We start from the raw sequence: 20,546 nt of genomic DNA, 5'->3' as shown, positions 1-20,546 counted from the left end.
TGGCCGTCTCTGAGGTGCCCAATGGGGGGGCCACAGACCCGGAGGGGACCCTTGGAGTGCGGCGTGTGCCCATCCGTGTCATGCCTCTGATAGGCTGGTTACGGCTGGAACTGACTACTCTGGGGGGTTCGCAGGCAGGGTCTCGTGCCCTCCCATGCCCTCTCCTGCGCAAACTCCATGCTAACTCGAGCGCCTGTTTACACAGCCTGTTCATGCGGCTCCAGTTGCATGGGTCCCTGGGGGGCTGGGCCAAGTAGGGGCCTGGGCAGGGGCTTGACCCGGCTCAGCTCCATGCAGCCGCCTCCTCCCAGGGAGCAAGGAGTTAACTCCTTTCCACCACGAGCCCACTTACCTCCAGCTGTGCTGGGGGTTGTCAGGGGGCTCTGCAGCTGCTGAGGGGGTGTCTGGGGGCCTTCGGGGGAGCGGGGGTGCAGTGGGCTTTCACCCATGCATCTCTCACCGCTCCAGAGCCCAAATGAGCTTTTTTTCCCTGTTTGGCGGGCCCTTTTAAACTGCGCGCATGCGCAGTGGGCCTGCCATTGGGGAAAGCTGATTTCTCAGGCCAGGGGGGGCCCTGCCCGGGATTTGGGGAGCCCTGCGCTACAGGAGAGGGACTGGTGAGTACCCACTCCTTCTCTTCTCTCTCCCTGGGGGGCTGGACCAAGTAGGGGCCTGGGCAGGGGCTTGACCCAGCCCGGTTCCACGCAGGAGGTAGTTGGTCCCACTAGGGGGAATGCCTTACTGGACTTGGCATTGGCTATGGGGGGTGTACCCACCAGGCTATGCTTGCTCCCGAGGCCACCTCCCTTTAGATGTTGGTCTCACCCCAGGACCCTTGAGGGCAAAGCTGAGGTTCTTTCCCACGTCACCACCCCCGCTCTCTCCTGCCACGTCTTGATGTATCTTCAATAGGAGGGAGTCAACTGACAGGTTCTCGTTGCCCGGGTCCTCCCGATGGATGTACACAGGGCTCCAACCACCCCTGCACCCCGGCCTCATGCCACCTTCTGAAGCTGGCCCGGAGAAGCAGGCACGTGGCTCCTCTTGCCCATCTGCCACTCTCCTTTACCCCTCTTTTATATGCTAAAAGGGTCGAGCCTTTCCAGTTACGAACCTGGCTCCAGACCCTCAGCTCCTAGGGCCTATGTTTCTAATAGGCCCGGTCACCTGCAGTCCCAGCGGCGCTCCCGTCCCAATCTGGCTCCTCCTCTGGGCTCCTTGTCACCCCACCATGCCCCGCGTGCACCTGGCTCCAGTGGGTCCTCCGCGGTGATTTTCCTCCGCAGCTATCCAATGCAGGCGCCTCCCACCTGCCGCCAACTGCTGGCCACTGCTGCTGGGTCCTTCTCTCCGGCTCCTCTGGCTCTGGCTCCCCATCCTTCCCTGGGCACCATGGGGCCTCTCCCTCTCCTTCCTCCATCCACGTCTTTCCTTCTTTGGGGCCATCCACCCCCTTCATCACAGCTGCCGCTGCTTTTATTCACACTGGCCGGCATTCCCCACTGACATCACCGGCCAGCCACAACTGAATGAAGAGCCAGCTCACAAGCTGCGCAGCTTTCCCCAGAGCGTCGACTCCTGCTGCCGGTGAGTTTTCGGGGTCACCCTGGCCCCCGGGACAGGGGGACCTGATAGGGGAGCTGTAGCTTCGTGGTCACCTTGGGAACAGTGACCACCAATCAATTGAATTCACCATACAGAATAGAGTGGGTAAGATAACCAGTAGGGTGGAAGTGCTTGACTTTAGGAAGGCTAACTTCAGTGTGCTAAGGAGTTTAGTCAATTAAGCACTGCAGGATAGGAGTATTGGTGAGATGGAAGTCCAGGAAGTGTGGTTGTTCCTAAAGGAAGCAATCCTTCAGGCACAGAGAGAGATGATCCCAGTGCCAGGGAAAGGGGGAAAGGGGCCAAAAAACTTCCTTGGCTAAACAGAGGAGCCTAAGGGCAAAAAATGAGGCATATAGGTGGAAGCAGGGGGAAGCTACCAAGGAGGAGTATACCTACTACCAAGGAGCAGTATATCTACTTGGCCAGCACTTGCAGGGAGGCAGTTAGAAAGGCCAAAACAACTTCTGAGCTGAGGCTGGCAATACAAATTAAAGATAACAAAATGGGGGTTTTAGGTATGTAGGGAGTAAAAGGAAGGTGCAGGACAGCATAGGACCCCTACTGAACAAGAAGGAGAGATTAGTGAGAGGGAGGGGGGACAAGGCTGAGCTCTTCAATGAGTTTTTTGCCTTAATGTTCTTGTACTCGGGTCAAGTTAAATCTCCTAATGGGTTCTTAGATGGCCATCAGAGGAACACCAGCCCACCAACTGTCAATGCTGACTTGGTGCAGAGTCACTTGGATGGACTGAGTGTGTTGAAGTCAGCAGGCTCAGATAAGCTGCATACAAGAGCACTGAAGGAATTGCCCGGTGTCATGGCAGAACTGCTGGCACAGCTGTTTGAGCACTCCTGGTGCTCGGGTCAGGTCCCAAAGGACTGGAAAAGGGCCAATATGGTCCCTATTTTCAAGAAGGGGAGGAAGGAGGATCCAAGTAATTATAGGCCAGTCAGTCTAAACTCCATCCTTGGAAAAGTCTTTGAAAATATCATGAAGAATCATATTTGTGGGAGTCCACCAGGAAAAATAATGCAGCAGGGCAACCAGCATGGATTCATAGCAGGCAGATCATGCCTGACTAATCTGGTTTCATTTTATGACCAGGTCACAAAATGCTTAGATGCAGTAGAGGTGGATGTCACTTTCTTGGATTTTAGGAAGACTTCAATACAGTATTTCATCTCATTCTAATACATTAAGAGACTTTGATTATATATATATTTACACAGTCCAGTGGGTGGCGAATTGGCTTGGGGGTCACACCCAGGGAGTGGTGGTAGACAGGTCAGTATTGACCTGGAAGGATGTGGGTAGTGGGGTCCTACAGGGCTCGGTCCTTGGACCTGTACTCTTCAATGTCTTCATCAGTGACTTGGATGTGGGCATGAAGTGTACTCTGTCCAAGTTTGTGGATGATACTAAATTGTGGGGTGAAGTGCACACTCCAGAGGGTAGGGAACAATTGCAGGCAGACCTGGACAGGTTAGAAAAGTGGGCAGAACACAAAAGGATGCAGTACAACAAGGACAAGTGCAGAGTGCTGCACCTGGGGTACAAAAATATCCAGCACACCGACTGGCTGGGAAGTGACCCTCTCAGCAGCACAGAAGCGGAAAGGGATCGTGGACTCCAAGATGAACATGAGTCGTCAATGTGAGAAGTTCATCAGCAAAGCTAACCGTACTGTATCATGCATCAGCAGATGCATGACAAATAAATCCAAGGAAGTGATACTTCCCCTCTATGCAGCATTGGCCAGACCGCAGTTAGAGTACTGCATCCAGTTTTGGGCACCATACTTTAAAAAGGATGTGGATAGGATCTGTTCACTTGTGCCACCCTGCTTTTTTTAGGTGCAGGGTTTTTTGACACCAGCATCTACCAGTGTCAAAACCCCTATTCCTATGCTGCAAATTACCAGGTCTGTGGCACCACATACCATATGTGCATGCTCATCTAGGTGCGCTCCTAGAGGGCATTTAATGAGATTAAACAAACATTCAAGTTTTAAGTGCCTTCAACAAACAATTATTATAACAAGTAATCTCACCATGATGCTCTATTCCAGTCCCTTGTCCTGTGAGGGGAGCAGGGAATGGGATCCATACATTGTCACTGCCCCCGTAGAACCCATTGGCTGAAGAGCACGACGCTGTATGCAGCCATGGCGATCCTGAAGTAGTCCAGCTCCAGCATCAGAGGTTGTATGAGTGTCTCTCAAGTGAAATAGTGCATGTATTCAAACATTTGCAAACCTGTTATGCTTGGGAATGTCCCATGTTGCACCTGTTTCCACCAGAAATGCAAGTCCAAGCCTTGCTGCCCCAGGATGACTCAGTTGTTAATAGTACCTGGTCATTTGGGTTGGGCTGGGTTGGGTTGGGTCGGTTGTATTGTTACCCACTTTATTCCCTTGTGTGCCAGCAGCTGCAGGCAGTGGTTTGCCTCAACTGTGCCAGCCCATTGGGCTGTGAGATTTGGCCTGACCTTTGCTATTGGCAAACATGGTTGTCCCCTATATGCTGAATTAGGACTTATCCCTATTATGCGAGTGCTTAGGTCCCAGAACCTGGTTGAATTCAATGTTGCACAATGCCTCACTGTTACCTTATTATCACCAAGCTGTCTCTTGTCTGATACTGATGATCTGTGCACCCTCTGAAGCAGCCCTTTCCCCATGATAAGTCCTGGGGTTGGCTGAGTCACTCAGTGAGCCGTGCTTAAGTTCCCTTTCAGAAACCAGATGTGCAACATGTTTGTGAGTGTTGTGACAGGGAGAGTTACATCTCATCACAACACGGCCTTGATCCATGACTTGGACTGGCTTGGGGCTCTTCAGTACTTCCACAGCAACAACAGTGTCCAGACACAGAGCAGAGACAGTCCTTGCTTCTCAGAGTTCACAATCCAAGTGAAGGACAGGAGGCAGAAATGATAGAAGAAAGTCTTTGCTCCCTCACTCTATCTGCTAAGCTGTGAACAGGGGCCTTGAATCAGGATTTATATTATGGGAGTGCCCAGTCAATAGTGGGACTTTTGTTTTATCTCTGTTCTCAGTAAGAACCTGGCGATGCCCCGAGGCAGGAGCACGGGGCAGTGTGGCCCCAGACAGCCTCTGGGATCCCAGCAGACTGGGCATTTATGTGATGGAAAATCCCCATTTCTGGCACTTGCCCTCGTTTTTCTCAGGTATAACATGGCCATGCAACTCGGAGTGTCCGAGATGGCTCTGTGCCTGCCCCTGTTTACAGCTGCAATGTATAGCCTGCTGTTTCCTCTGGCGTCGCGCACATTTGCCCACTGCTCATTCTGTCATTGACCGTCTGTGTAGGGCACACATCTCTGTCCTGAATGCGCTGGTACCAGAGCCTGTGACAACTAGTTTGTCATGTCTCACTCCTGTTACCGCTACAGAGTCCATTTTTTTTTGTGCTGTCAGCTCCTCTTCACCCTCTTCAAAATAGCTGTTGTGCTCATGCATGATAGGGGGGAAACCCAAATCTTTTCCACAGAATGTCTTGTTTTTTCTGCAACAGCCCAAGTGTTGAGTGGCTTTACCTCATTTTCCCTCAGTGTGCAAGGGCTGGAGGGAGCTGCTGCCAGGTTTTCTGAGCCCCAGGACCTGAACCAGGAACCCCCAGGACTTGAAATGTAACTGGTTTGCAGGGCCAAGCCCCTACCGGGTATTCATGTCTGGATCAGGCGCGAATCATAGACTCCTAGAGAAGCAGGGCTAAAAGGGACCTGTCAGGTCACACACAACATATCCCCAGTTGGGGTCACAATCAGTAATTATGGGACGGCTTTCACTGAAAATACAACACAACACCCCTTTGGGAACCTGGCAGAAACCTTAGCCTAGGGGCATATGTATTAGATTTAAAGGGGGGTGAAGAAGATCGCGGGCATCTCCCCAGATGACTGGCCAGGCCGCAGCGAAATGGCAGAATGCTAGGCCATAACACAGGCCTCTGGACGGGTGACCCCTGTCACGCTCACGAGGCAGAGAAGTCAATCACATCCCACTGCCATCAAAGCAGGAAGGAAATTGCAACATAACTGGCTAAGCAGAAGACAATGAGGAGACTGCATGAGGAAGGGACTGCTGCCAAGTAAAGACAGAGTGCTGGCAGGAAGGTAACACAATTGGCCAGTAAAAATAAGTGAAAAAGAGTACAGGTATAAAAGAGTAAAGCCACGAGACCCTGACGGGGGAAGTTCGAACTGTAACTTCAAGTGTCAAAGGGCCCGCAGACTGATCAGCCATAGGGTCACCCCCCCGCCTGAGCACTGCCTCGGGTCATTCTTGAGGCCTCCATGAAGAGACTAACATTCCCAGCCATGAAGCCACTGCTTTTGCTTGCTGTAGTGGTAAGCATGATGCAAAAATTGCAGTTCGTTTCTTTTGGAGGCTCACGAATAATAATTCTTAGGCACACACTATTAGCAGCACAAAAGGTGTATTTGCAAATAGGGTCAGAGCAGAGACAGAAAATCTCAGATTACTCTGCCACCGAGGAAACTCTTAGCTGGCTTTTATCTCTTTCCTCCTGGGCACGTGTGCAGAAACAGGAACTCTTACAACTTATTTCCGGTTCATACAAACATACATGTAATTACGTCACGTCATCCGTCGCATGTGCATTATAATGAACTACTTAAGTATGCGGGGCGGATAGGCATATATGCATCAGCTAATTACGCACGTTCAGAAAGCTCTCTAGGTCACCAAGAGTTGAAATCCCCGCCCCCCTTTCAAGGACACAGTCAGTTGAATTCCAGCTTCTGTAATCTGCATGTGAATTGTCAGGGGGAGAAGAAAAGAGACTGATTTAGTAGAAGAAAAGGGGGAGGAATGTCCTTGGCAGTGTTTCTGCTTATCAGGTACGAGATGCAAACTGTGCAGTTCTAACAACTCTATTCATTATGCATTTCTAATAATATTTCTAACAAGCATGCATGTAAGACTGTAGCTATTTACGTTTGTATTTGTCTGGCTTTCCTGTAAAAGACATGAGCCGTTGACCAAGTCTGGGTCTAGGGTCTTGGCTAGCCACACCAAGGTTGTCCGCGATCTTGAAAGCAAGGGGCCTTGACCTGAACCCCATGACTCAACGGATGTAATTTCCCATTTAGCTGTTTGTAGTTGTTTTGATTGATTATGTTTTGATTGTTAAATGACCTTTTAAGAAATATGAGCCATTGACCAGGTCTGAGACTAGGGTCCTGGCCAGCCACACCAATATCACTCGTGGTTTTGAAAGCTAGGGGCCTTGACCCGAACCTCATGACCCAACAGACATCGCTCCTGAGCTTTGATTGTTTGATTATTGTATGTTGTCATAGATTAGTATTATATAGGAAATCATTTGCTTGAGTTGTCAATATTTTATAGGTTAAAGCCAAAGAAATATTGTATATTAATCATAAACTGCATCCTCATTGGTGTCCAGCCCACTGACCTAGCCACAGCTGGGCATTTTCAACCTAGTGCGACAAAGAAAAGTTGTTTTTTCAAAACACCCCAAAAAATTGAAGAGACATCTTTTTTGTTTTCACTCCAAAATTATTTATATAATCTCTTCTGCATATTGCTCAATGAGGGGCAGCTATCCATGTGCTCCATCCAGGAATCGTTGGAAAACGCATCACAAGTAATACAAGCTCCGTCCATTGGCACAACTTAATACACTTCCCCTACTCACCTGCATTGGGACAGAGAACTCCCTATCCTTCGCACAGAAGGGTTTCTTTCCTAGCCATTAGAATTTGTAGTTGATTGCGTAAGTGTTACACAAATACAGATATGGCCCTATAACATTTAAGCTAAAACTTAAACTATATATGCTAACCCCCCCAATTAAAAAGTAAAATAACACTACACTACTATCCTATTTAATTTCCTTCTATAATAAGAAGACATGTCGTTCATTCAGTTGTTGTTTCCATTGTGTTACAGGCAGATATAAACAAAGTATAATACAAATAACAATAATTTGAATCAATAATACAATGGTCAAGAGGGTGAGAAATAATGTGAATAAGTCCTTGGCTGAAGATCCAATGGGTCAGTTTATCCCACCAGTTGTCTGCACAACTTTTTTTGGTGCTAGCACTCAGTTCCTTGAGCTTCTTGCTTTTTTGATCCATGAGCATGTGGCGGGCCAGTAGGGGGCGCTCCTGCATTGAGCCGCCCACCTCCCTGCGCCCGACCACCTGCCAGGCTCCGAATGCCTCCCTCGGGGCGCCTTATGCTTGGCCGACCCCTCTCCCGGAGCACACTCGCTAGTCTGGGGGTAACGTTGCCGCCACCACCCCGAGAAGGGACTATCTCGGCCCTATGTCCTCGGGGAAACACAGGCCTAATAGTCCGGTACAGGCACTTGGGGCACTTCCCCAAGTCAGGGGGCAAAAAGTAAAGTCTCCCTTAGTCCGCAGACATAAGGGGTCTCTTAGGCATAATTTAGACCCACCCCTCAATAAGTCTCCCATACCAGTCAAAAAGGAGAACTTTATTGATTACAAGGGGTAGGGTAAACTAGGGCACAGGGTTGAGCAATATCTTAGGAATCCTAGAGAGCAACCAGTGTGGCTGAGGTAGCCTTTTGATCACACATCTGTGTTACTGCCAGCTAGATATCTAATCCGATTCAGTAGCCTACTCACAAGCATCTTCCAAAGGCTGGTGAAGTTTCCCTTTGGGGGCAGGCAGTTCCTTGCTAATGAGTTTTGAGGTGAGAGAGAGCTAGGTCCCGATGGCAAGGCTCCTCTGTGTCCCCCGCATGGCTGCTGTTTCACCTCATGGCTGAAGAGAGAGCCCGCCTCCTTCCCCCCTAACCTATATAGCCCCTGTGACCTCATTCACCTGGTCCAGTGGAGGTCAGCCCCAGCTGGCTGTCCACCAACCAATTTGAAATGCATCACCTGTTACCAGGCAGATTCCAGCTCCCCAGGTAGATGCCCCTCACCCAGGTGGCTGATGCCAGTCACGTAGGCAGAGGGAGCAGGTCCCCCCTCCCTCAGGACTGCAGCCAGCTCAGGTTACCTAAAGAGACAGGCTGAGGGAGGCAGGCCCCTGTGTGCAAGGCCCACCCTAATCAAATGGTTGCAGCCCAGAGATTTTAGTCACAGTGTCACAGGGCAGAGATTTTGGGGAGAAACCAAGGTGGCTTTCTGCCACAGAGCATACCCAAAACTTTTCCTGTTTCTTCTAGGAGAGACCTTAATCTTCATCATAGGTTTCATAGACATCAGGGCTGGAAGGGACCTCGGAAGATTATCGAGTCCAGCTATCTGCCCCAGGGGCAGGAATTCAGCTGGGGTCAAAGGATACCAGAAAGATAAGCATCCAAATATTTCTTAAACAAGTCCAGAGTAGGTACTTGCACCACTCTTGGAGGGAGCCTATTCTCAGCAGTGGGGGCTCGGGTAGTAGAGAAGTTTTTCCATATGTCCAGTCTAAAATGGTCTTGGAAGAATTTGTGACTGTTGGACCTTGTCATCTCTTGGGGCACTTTGGTGAACAGGTGTTCCCCCAGATCCTGATGTACACCCCTTATATACTTATATATACTTATATACTACACATACTTATATAGGTGAATCCCTTCTGGATTTGTTGAACTGCACCTGAAACATAGTTGATAATGGGGTCTTTGCCCCTCATTAATTTCATTTCCAGACCTTTAATTATGAAGATGGAAACCATTTTTGCTTATGTTTGGCATTTTGACATATTTCTACTTGATATACAGTTGGACTTTCTTTGTTAACGATTCTGACTGATCCCATCAGTCCAGTGCACAGTTTCTCTCTTTTACCACTCAATACAGCACGTGATCTCCAATCTCCCATTCCTGAGGATGCTGTATGGGACCTAGCTGCTTGTTCATTTTCCAGCAACATAGCATGCTTATGGGTTTTTAAAGGGTGGCTTCTGTCACTTTCCAGGAAGAGCATTAGATTCAGGTGATTTCAAACCAAAGACCTGTGATCCCAGCTGCATTAGGGCATTCCAATAGCTAGGAAATGGTATTTAGAGGTTGCATTTGGGAATTGATTTGTAGGTAAATAGATACAAATTAGAATAATGGTTCAGGGCAGCAGCAAGAGTTAATTGATTTCTAAAGGCCTGGTTGTCACACACAGTTATCACAGCCTTCAAGGCAGACAGGGTATCTAACTCAGGCAAGCAACAAGGCCAATGGATATACACACAGCCTGGGAAGTTGTGGACATGTACCACACTGTTCCATAACATGAGATACGGTGGCACCAGCTTACAAGGCCCCAGAGTGGAGGGCCTGCGAGTTCTGATTTTGGGGGAGCAGACCAAATTAGGAAAAGACCCAGAAAGCCCAAATTAGGATGTGTGCATGTGATGGGCTTGTGAAACAAAGGAATATGCTGACAGGACAGAACAAGGACAGTATGCCGACCACAGAGAGACCAATCAGAAATAGCCATGGATGAAGAGTCATTGGGGGGGAGGGGAGACAGAGGGAGGATACAAAAGCAGAGACTTTAGAGCAACAAAGGGTCCCGTGAGGAGTCCCCAGGAGGGGAACCAGAGGCCACCTTGGACAGAGGGCACACCACCAGCCCATCGCATCCACCCCTGGGCTGCTGACATCTGACAATGATGAGAGAACCGCAGAGTGAAGCTCATGTCCTGGCCAGATGTATTTTGATTTCAATGACAACCCTAGGTTTCGTAGCTATAGAATTGCTTCTTTTCTGTCATCACTGTGTATCAATAAATTTGCCTATTATCAAATTTGGGTCCACCTGAAACAAAGTCATAAATCCATTGCAAATAATTGGGGATCTGCTGGGACAGTGACTCTGACTCTGACTCAGGGACTGGGACGTGGTCCAGTGCCAACAATTGGTGACTGTAACTCTGGGACTGGGACTTAGGGGCAGTAACTTGACCAATCAGGGAATTTGTTGATAGAGCGTGAAGCCCTCTAGAAAAGTTAGCAAAGACTTGTAGTAAGATAGAGCTGTATGGTAGCTTTGACTAAGCAACCATGGTTGTGTTGAAGCTTTGTGCAGGAGGTTTGTTTGTTGTACTGCTGACCACAAGGACGTTGTTTGCCTAGGTCAGGCAAAGTAGTGGACAAGGGTACCTGCTGTCGTCTGCTTGGGTTAAGTAAGATAACCTCCTATTTCTGCTTTGATAGGAAGCTAGGAGAGAGCAGAGAAAAGTGATCTCTCTGCTGGAGAAATGTGTGAATGAACAAAGAAGGACTCCTTGGGGCTCTGAGGTGCTTGTGAGTGATTTCAGGAAAGTGCTGCTTTGCAGAGATTGCTTATGTATGTGTTGGTAGTTTGAGCAGGATTGTAAGGGACTGTAAGGTGGAGGTTACAGGTGCAGGTTATGTCAAGGCACAGTGTTATCCAGGCATTGGGGCTTCAAGGAACTCAGAGACAGTGAAGGGAAAAACAAGAAATATCATGCTCCACCCCGAGATCATGGATGGGGGATGTGCCTGGAGGGACAGGAGGGGGCACAGGAAAAGACAAAACATGTTACTGGACACCTGCTCATTCTCTTTGCTGTGGTGGTTTATTGTGCTACTTGCAAGCAGTAGCAGAGGACTTGTGCATTGGTATTAGTATTGGTATTGGTATTGGAAGTGAGGGATGACTTTGCTCTCCCCCCTCCAGGAATAGTGCAGAGATCCTAGAAGGGAAAGTGTTGATGGCTTGTTAAGACTGAAAGTGTTTATGAGAAATCCAGAGTGCAGCCGTGTAAACACACAATCAGTGCTCAGTGGTTATTCTGAGCGAGACAAGTTCCTCTAAGCAGAAAGAGACAACACCCATTTCCTTCCCTCTGGCTCGTGTTATCAGAGGTGGCTGCTTCTTTGCAGATGCATGTTTTGAAAGTTTTTAGGACTGAAAGTGCTTTCCTGAAAGATTGTGTGTGGTTTGTGACAGGCTGTGGGAGAGAGACTGAAATTTGCTGGTTTGCAAAATTGGTTTGCAAAAAGCAAGATGAGGAGGGGCCATTGATGAGAACAGACTGTGAAGCCTGTAGCCCAGAAAAGATATGCTTAAGATCAATCAAAGAAAAGAGAAACTTAAACTTAGGAAAGACTGATAGAGCTAATGTTAAGACCCAAAAGAGAGTGTGGAGACTCCAGAGAACTGATGGAGAATGAGATATCTATGGAAGGGTTTAAGAGAACAAACCCACGGTGTCCAGAGACGGACTGAGAGTGGGTACTAAAGATCAGAGCCCAGCCAAAGATTGTGAGAGCACAAAAAGCCAGGGACTCACAGTCTGAAAGGTATGGGAGGAAAAGTCAATGACTTTGGGTCCAGGAGGGTCCAGGAGAGAGAGGAGCCGAGAGAGAAAGATCTGATGAGAGGTCTGCAGGGCCCTGAAGACCAAGACTCTGGTGTAGTGCCAGAAGACTGGAAGAAGGCCAATGTGGTGCCTATCTTCAAGAAAGGGAGGAGAGTGGATCTGGCTAACTATAGGCCCATCAGCCTGACTTCTATCTTGTGGAAGGTCTTAGAAAAGTTTATTAAAGAGGCCATCCTTAATGGACTGGCAGATGCCAACATCCTGAGGGACAGCCAGCACGGGTTTGTTGCGGGTGTTTTTTACAACCAGGTGACCTATCACCTGGACAAGGGAAAAGAGATTGATGTCATATATCTTGACTTCAAAAAAGCCTTCAATCTGGTATCCCATGATCACTTCTTGGCGAAACTGGCCAGTTGTGGCCTTGGGTCCTCCACGATCCACTGGCTGGAGAACTGGCTGTATGGTGAGACCCAGAGGGTGGTAATTGACTGAAGTCACTCATCATGGTGTTCTGTGACCAGTGGGGTCCCCCAAGGCTCTGTCCTGGGACCCATATTGTTCAACATCTTCATTAATGAGGTAGACATTGGAGTCAGAAGCAGACTGGCCAAGTTCTCCAATAACACCAAACTTTGGGGCAAAGCATCCACACCAGAAGACAAAAGGGCAACCCAGACTGACTTGGACAGGCTCAGCAAATGGACGAGAACCTGATGGTGTTTAACGGTGAAAAATGCAAGGTTCTCCACCTTGGGAGGAAAAACCTGCAGCATCCTTATAAGCTGGCTAGCACTACGGAAGAAAGAGACTTCATAGATTTCATAGACATTAGGGCTGGAAGGGACCTCCAAAGCTCATTGAGTCCAGCCCCCGGCCTGAAGGGCAGGAAGTCAGCTTAGTGTCCTATGACCTAATGTCATAGGACATTAAGCTGATGTTAATGACCTAATATCTATGAAATCTATGAAAAACAGACTGGAATGTAAAAGACAACACGTAACTGGTGACAGAGTCGGAAATAAACGTATCCAAAAAGGTGAATGGTAATTATTGAAAAAGCTTCCAGAAGTTTCCAGGGTTTGGTCGAAGTCTTCCCTAAAGAAAATTAAAAGGTATGGAAAAATCAGCCTGATGAGCACCTTGACCAACAACACCAACTTGCCCACACATCAAGAGAAAGAGAGAGAGACCTCACCCCCTCTCAACTGGACATCGCCTTGAAGAAGTCTATGACTGGCCATCACAGTGTGACTCCAAGAGCCACGGATAGGTGACTTAGTGTGAATGGTATGCATGACAAGTCTATGATATAAATGTGTGGTGTGCTGATAAATAGTCTGGCTCGGTTGCCCATTACTTTGCAACAAACCCTGGTTTGCTCAACCCATGTGTTGTTTTCATGTCCAAAATCTACACCTGATCCCCACTTGCTACTCGCCACCTCTGCCATCAGCATTGGCAAGTGGTCCCCACTCCCCACTAGCTGCCATCCCCCTCTTCCCACCACCAACACCATCACCAGCATCTGTGGGCAGTCCCCGCTCTCTGCCAATGCTGCCACCTACAAATGCCCCTCCCCCCACAGTCTCAGGAGGCACCAGTCATTCATGGCAGAGTCCTTCATGTTACCCTTGCTCTGTAAACCTTTCACTCATGCAGTGATGGCTAGCTTCCTCACAGGGCAGGATCCTGCTCCTAAATCATATCTGCCCCTTACTTTTGGTATATAAAATCTGTTGCTCCAGGGAGAAGCACCAGTACCTAGGGACTTGGGTACCTGGGAATATGTATCTGTATAATGATGCTGGTGGAAATCCATTCAGAGAAACCTTTGTGGGAACCATCATTACCAGGACATATGTGGATGCATCGCACTAGCAATGGCTACCCACAGTCATAACTATGATGGGAGCACAAGGCCAAAGCAAAATAGATGAAGGGTCTCACAAGGAGAACCAGAATTAGGGCAAAGCCAGTGAGGACCTGTGAAATCCTGGTGCTGTTTGGAACACCACCATTCTCTTTAATGGTCTTGATGTTCCACCGATAAAGCTAGCCTTTGTTCTTCAGTGCTGATGTTAGCTGCTTCTCCTAATGAAGCTTCTATTTGACAGGCCTACAGATTGCTTTTAAGTCATTCCAGTGAAAATATTTTTTTTTATTTCAATCTGAAATTATATTATACAGTCCTAGGTCCCTCGCATATTACTAAAACTTCTAGTTTATTTCTAACCATAGAAAAATGTGTGGTGTTTTGAGACTGGCTGGAGGGGAAGGACTAAAGTAGGTAAAGGACCAGAAGGAAACCTCCAAACCCTTTTTTCCTTCTCTGGGCACCTGCTGCCTCCTAGTGAATGGTGGCTTTGAGATCCATGAGCTTGGTAAGTGACCCAGTGGCTGACTTTCCGAGCTGCAGAAAGCTGCTCTTTATCTCAGTCTGTAGGGGGTATCAGCTGGGCCTTCCACAGAGCCATGGTGCAGGTATTATGATACAAAACGCCTTTAAGTCAGGGATATCACAGCTCACAGAGGTCCCATGAGGTGAGGGCAACTATGTAGGGGTTGACAGGGGAGAGCTTAAGATAACAGCCCTGTGACAGTCTGATTTTTAACCCAATGGTTTAAGGCCAGGGTTCACTTCCCTGTCTGGATGGTGGATTTAGCTCTCTGTTTAATATCTGGGAAGGCTGATGGGCCACTTTAGTTCTTAGATGGTTCTCAGGGATGGTGCAGTGCTTCAGTAGCTCCTTCTATCAAAAGTCTGATGAGGACCTGTGATCACCTTCGGTGCTTGTCTGCCCTCAGTATTCTCTCCAAAGCAGTCATCCTCTCTGGACAGAATGGCATGCAGATGGAGACCCATTGGTGGGACCTAAGGGGTGGGAATTAGAGCAACAAGTAGGAAATTCATCTTTTGAATTAGTGCTTGTGTCATGACTGTGGTGGGTCAGTAGGGGGCACTCCTGCGTGGAGCCACCCACTTCACTGTGCCCGATCACCGACTAGTCTCCGAGTGCCTCCCTCGGGGTGCCTCTTGTCTGGCTGACCCCCTTTCCTGGAACACACCCACTAGCCTGGGGGTATCCCTGCCACCACCCAGGGTCTGGACAGTCTGTAGCCCTATGCCCCCTGGGGTACACAGACCTTGTAATCCTTGAGGATCTCTTCAGCACTGCAAAAGCTTGGGGTGCTTCCTTTATCCTGAAACACAAAAAGTCACCTCCCTTAGATAACCAGACCAAGGAGGCACAAATGCATGCCTCTCCCAACAAGTTCACCATGCCTGGTACAGTGAAGAACTTGACTAAAAAGGGAAGGCTTGGGTAATAGAGAAGTAGTACAGAATAACCCTAGAGCAAGCAGTGTGGCTAGTTAGCTGTTGATTGTGCATCTGTGTTGCTGCAAGCTCTATATCTCATTAGATCTCAAGCAGCTTGCTCACAAGTATCATCCAGAGGTGGATAGAGCTTTCCTCTGGAGGCAGGCAGTTCATAGTGTGTCCATGTGTTTCGAGAGAGAGATAGCAGCAGATGTTTCTCTGCCCTCTGTCTTCATCATGGCTGCCCCCTGTAGCGGGCCAGAAGGGGGTGCTCCTGTGTTGAGCCACCCACCTCACTGCGCCCGAACACTGTCCAGGCCCTGAGTGCCTCCCTAGGGGTGCCTCACATCCGGCTGACCCCCTTCCTGGAGCACACTCGCTAGCTTGGGGGTAACGTAAGCTGCCACCACCCTCAGAAGGGACTCTCTCGGCCCTGTGTCCTCGGGGAAACACAGGCCTAATAGTCCTACGGGTACTCGACCCAGTACAGGCACTTGGGGCACTTCCCCAAGTTGGGGGCCAAAAAGGAAAGTCTCCCTTAGTCCACAGACTTAAGGGTCCTCTTAGGCATAATTTAGACCCACCCCTCAATAAGTCTCCCACATGGGTCTCAAAGGAGAACTTTATTGATTACAGGGGTAGGGTGAAAATAGGGTACAAGATAGAGCAATATCATAGAAATCCCATCGAGCAAAATAGTCTGGCTGAGGTAGACTTTTGATCACGCATCTGAGTTACTGCCAGCTAGATATCTAACCAGATCTCGAGTAGCTTATTCATAAGCATCATCCCGAGGCTGTTGGAGATCCCCTCTGGAGGCAGGCCATTCCCAGCTCATGAATTATGGGGGAAAGAGCCAGTTTCAGATGGTAAAGCTCCTCTCTTAAGTCTGAGTCCCCCACATGGCTGCTGCCCCCTCCTCCTGGGCAGTCTTAACTTATATAGCCCCTGTGACCTCGTTCACCTGGCCCAATGGAGGCCAGCACCTATTGGCTGTCGGCCAACCAATTTGAAATACATCACTAGTTGCCAGGCAGACTCTAGCCCACCAGGTAGATGCCCCTCACCCAGGTAGCTGATGCCAGTCACGTAGGCAGAGGGAGCAGGTTTCCCCACTCCCTCAGGAATGCAGCCAGCTCAGGTTACCTAAAGAGATAGGGTAAAGGTGCGTCTCCTCTGCTGGGCCCATCCTCATCACATTGTCACAGGGCAGAGATTTTGGAGAGAAACAAAGGTGACTTCCTGCCACATCCCCCTCCCCCTGTGCAGTCTTGGCTTATATAGACCCTCTGACCTCATTTATCTAATCCAATAAAGGCCAGCAGAGGCTGGATGTCAGCCAACCAATTTGAAATGCATCATTGGTTACCAGGCAGAGGGATAGTGGCATTTGCCTCCCCTCCCAGTTATGAGGTCATTGCTAGAACAATAGAGGGCTGAAGCCCTTACCCTGTTACCTGTGTTCAGGCACATAGGCCAGGTTTATTGACAGGTGAGGGGACAATGGCAAGGAAAGAAAGGGGAAAAAAATTGGCAAAAGGGGAACAGGAAGGAGGCTGTGATAGCAATCCTTCACAATGGCCAATTAAAATGAATTAATTTTGCACCATGGTGAAGGCACAGCGCTCAGTGCACTGTTGGAGTGCACCATTTCCTAAGTGTTTGTAGTGTTAAGGTGACAATCTTTGGATCTTGGGGAGCACTGGATTTGCAGCTGAAACAAGGCTTTAACCCAGGGTGGGCAAATATTTCAAGTGGAGGGCCGCTTACCCAGTTTTGGAAAGCTGTCGAGGGCTGCATGGGTAGCCCTGCCCCTTGACAGGAGCCCCGCCCCCTGGTCACCATCTTGGGACCAATGTCCCAATGTCTTGGGACCGATGTCCCAGGGCCAGCACCAGTGGGTTCCAGAGCAGAGCGCAGGCTGGCAGGGGTCTGTGGAGCCGAGCTGGGCTGCACCAGCAGGGAGAGGGGGGAACTGGCCCAACTCCATAGTGCCCCTGCCAGCTGGGACCCTGTACCCCTGCCACCCTGCTCTGGGGCCTGCTAGCAGTGGCCCCAGGACATAGCAGTGTGGGCCCCACAGTGCTCCTTCTGGCTCCCCACCCTCTCACTGCCAGTGCTGTCCCTAGGCCCACAGTACAGGTGAGCAGCAGTGTGCAGCCACAACCCTCTGCTCACTGGCAGGGAAGGAGCTGGTGCTGAGGGCAGGGAAAAGCATCTCCTTGCCTGCCCCATAGCCAGTGCACCCTGCTGCATCCACTCACAGCCCACGCAGGGCTGTCCTGAGCAGGCACAGGCGGCCCCAGGTGGGCTGCGAGTAGCTGCAGCACAGGGCACTGGCCATGGGGTGGAATAGGAGTCGCTTCCCCCTCCCCATGCTCAGTACCAGCTTGTAACCCACCCCTGCTGCCAGCCTGGGCCCCACACTGGCTCCAGGCTTGCTTGTCAGGGCTGTCCTCAGCAGCAGCAGCTGCAGCCCCTCCCCCCCCCCCCCGCTTGCTGCACCAGGCAGTGATTGCTGCTGCTGCCTGCCCAGAGATCGCGCGCTGGGCAGCTCAGTGGCAGTGGTGGCAAACTGCTTGGCACAGCAAGTAGGGGGCCACAGCTGCTGCCACCATGCACAGCCCTGATGAGCAAGGCCAGAGCTGGCAAGGGGCCCAGGCTGGCAGTCGGAGTGGATTACAAGCTGGTGCTGAGCACAGGGGAAAAGAGACCCCTTGCCCACCCTGTGGCTGGTGCCTCAAGCAGTAGCCACTCACAGCCTGCCTGGGGCGGACTGTACCTGCTCAGGACAGCCCCACGTGGGCTGTGAGTCACTGCAGCAGGGAGTCCCCGCCATGGGGTGAGCGAGGAGCCAATTTTCCCCAGGCTTGGCTTTTCCCTGGGCTCCTTCCCTGCCCAGAGTCCTCCCCTGCCCTTCCCCACTCCCCTTACGTGAGTTTCATAGATTTCATAGACATCAGGGCTGGAAGGGACCTCGGGAGATCATCGAGTCCAGGCCCCTGCCCAAAGGGCAGGAAGTCAGCTGGGGTCATAGGATCCCAGCAAGATAAGCATCCAATTTACTCTTGAAGGTGTTCACTGTACGTGCTTGAACCACCTCCGCTGGCAGACTGTTCCAGACCTTGGGGGCTCGGACAGTAAAGAAATTCTTCCTTATGTCCAGCCTGAAACGGTCTTGCAGGAGTTTGTGACCGTTCGACCTCGTCATCCCTTGGGGCGCTCTGGTGAACAGACGTTCCCCCAGATCCTGGTGGTCACCCTTGATAAACTTATAGGTGGCCACCAGATCACCCCTGAGCCTGCGCTTTTCCAGGCTAAAGAGTCCTGTGGCTCTCAGCCTATCATTGTAAGATCTGTTTCCCTGACCTCTGATCATGCGCGTGGCTCTCCTCTGGACTCTCTCGAGCTTCTCCACATCCTTTTTGAATTGTGGAGCCCAAAACTGGACGCAGTACTCCAGCTGCGGCCTCACCAAGGCCAACTTGAAGGTATCCAGCTTCTCAAGGTGTTCCTTCACGAGGTCAGCATTGATGGAGGGTAGGGGATCCCCATCACCCGGATTTCCCTGTCCCACAGCAGGCATGGGCATCCCATGGGACTGATGAAAGACCAACGCAAAGTACCTATTTAATAGGTTCGCTTTTTCCTGGGTGTGAGTTGTCAGTTGCCCCATCTGGTTTAGCAGGGGTCCAACGTTGCCCTTGCTTTTCCTCTGGCTCCCCACATATCTGAAAATTCATCTGCATATTCATACTAATGGAAAAGCAAGAAATTATCCCTATGATACTATCATCCCAGTTCCTGACTCAGTCCCAGGCTAGAAAGCAAGAAGCCTGAGCACTCTCCCACTCATTACCAATGATGGCCAAAAGGTCAGTCCTTTTGTCCAAGCAACACAAAAGCACCATCTACCTTGCCAGACCCAAGCGGTGTATTGTGTGGAGAGAGCGATGAACTCTGGAGAATCAGGTGGGTTTCTCTTTTGCTGCCTATACTAATTCTGTGAGGGAATGTTAGGGTGACAATATCTGTATATTGGGGAGCAGTGGATTTGCAGCTGAAATAAGGCTTTAATCTGTGGCCTAGCAAAAGCTGCTAACCACAAGGCAGAATGATATCTAAGCCAGCCATTTGCTTTTGCTAAGTAACCATCTTAATTGTGTCATTTTCTGAGGAAAAGCAGCAAGTGAGTCTGTGTGAGTTTATGTGCTGTGAAGGAGGTGAAGCCCGAGGAATGTGGAAGATGGTGCAACATGGGACAGAAAAACAGACTGGGATGTGAAAAACAACATGTAATTGGTAACAGAATCCGACATGAACATATGCGAAAACGTGAATGGTGATTGGTGAAGAAGCCTCCAGAAGCTTCCAGGTTTTGGTCACAGTCTACCCATTAACCGAAGAAGTGGGGTGAAGGCCTTAGGCATGCATCCATAGCAAAGAGGCATGTAAATGAATGAAATGCATGGGCAATTCCATGCTAATAAAAAACCAATAAACAGAGGCAGAGCTTGAGATAGGAGGAGATATGGGTGGAACAAAAGGAGGAGTGAGGGTGGAGTGAATGTTAATGAATATAAACCAAAGAGTATAAATGTGGGAAAAAACTACTGTGCAGTGCAGGTCCCTGGTTTGTTGGGTTTTTGGGACCTTTGTCCAAAGCTGTCATTCTGAATAAAGCTGTTGTGAGCAATGTGTGCTGGTGTTTGCTCCCTGCTTGTTCTGGCTAATGAGTAACAGGACCCATGAGCAATTGGATCATCGTCTCCCTAGTCGTTGGGTGCCGCATGAAGTCGGGTTCTAACATGTAGGTCAAGCATAGTTTCTAGGCCTGTGCAAATAGGCAACTACTCAATCCAGCTTCAGATCCAGCCTCTTTGGATGCCAGAAATCAAATCCAGAGCTCTGGATCAGCTTCCCACTTCGATCCAGCCAAAGCGGCTCCGAAACTTCGGAACCGCCTCAGAGATCTGGCCATAGGGTATAATAGGGTATCAATGAAATATCTATAACTTAGATGAAATGTGCAGAAGTAGTAGCCTCTACTAAAATAATGAAGCCTGCCAAGTTTCAAGAAGATCAGTGTAGGGATATGGGGGGAACTGCACCCCAAATTCTTGAAAGCAAAACTCATGTCACATATACATGTTAAGCTACAATGGAGTCAAAACTGTAAGGATGGTAGCCCCTGGTAAGGCCACAAAGCCTGCCAGGTTTCAAGGTAATAGGTGCAGGGGTTTGGGAGAAAATGCACCTCAAGCTGCTGACGGGCAAAACCCGTGACATAGATGACCC

General features: G+C 49.6%; 1 long non-coding RNA gene across 1 annotated transcript in view; it reads left to right on the top strand.

Moving 5' to 3' along the window:
- LOC149852980 (uncharacterized) overlaps nt 1–20,103 on the top strand; it is a 28,682-nt gene extending 8,579 nt beyond the window's left edge. The window contains exon 3 of the long non-coding RNA XR_016439353.1: nt 19,426–20,103. This is a non-coding gene — a long non-coding RNA (uncharacterized LOC149852980). The remainder of the gene's footprint in view (nt 1–19,425) is intronic.
- The last annotated feature ends 443 nt before the right edge of the window (nt 20,104–20,546 follow it).

This window comes from Crocodylus siamensis, chromosome 15, assembly GCF_052110815.1.
Source record: "Crocodylus siamensis isolate JL-2025a chromosome 15, ASM5211081v1, whole genome shotgun sequence".
Taxonomy (NCBI): Eukaryota; Metazoa; Chordata; order Crocodylia; family Crocodylidae; genus Crocodylus; species Crocodylus siamensis.
This window is presented reverse-complemented; position numbering and strand designations above follow the sequence as displayed.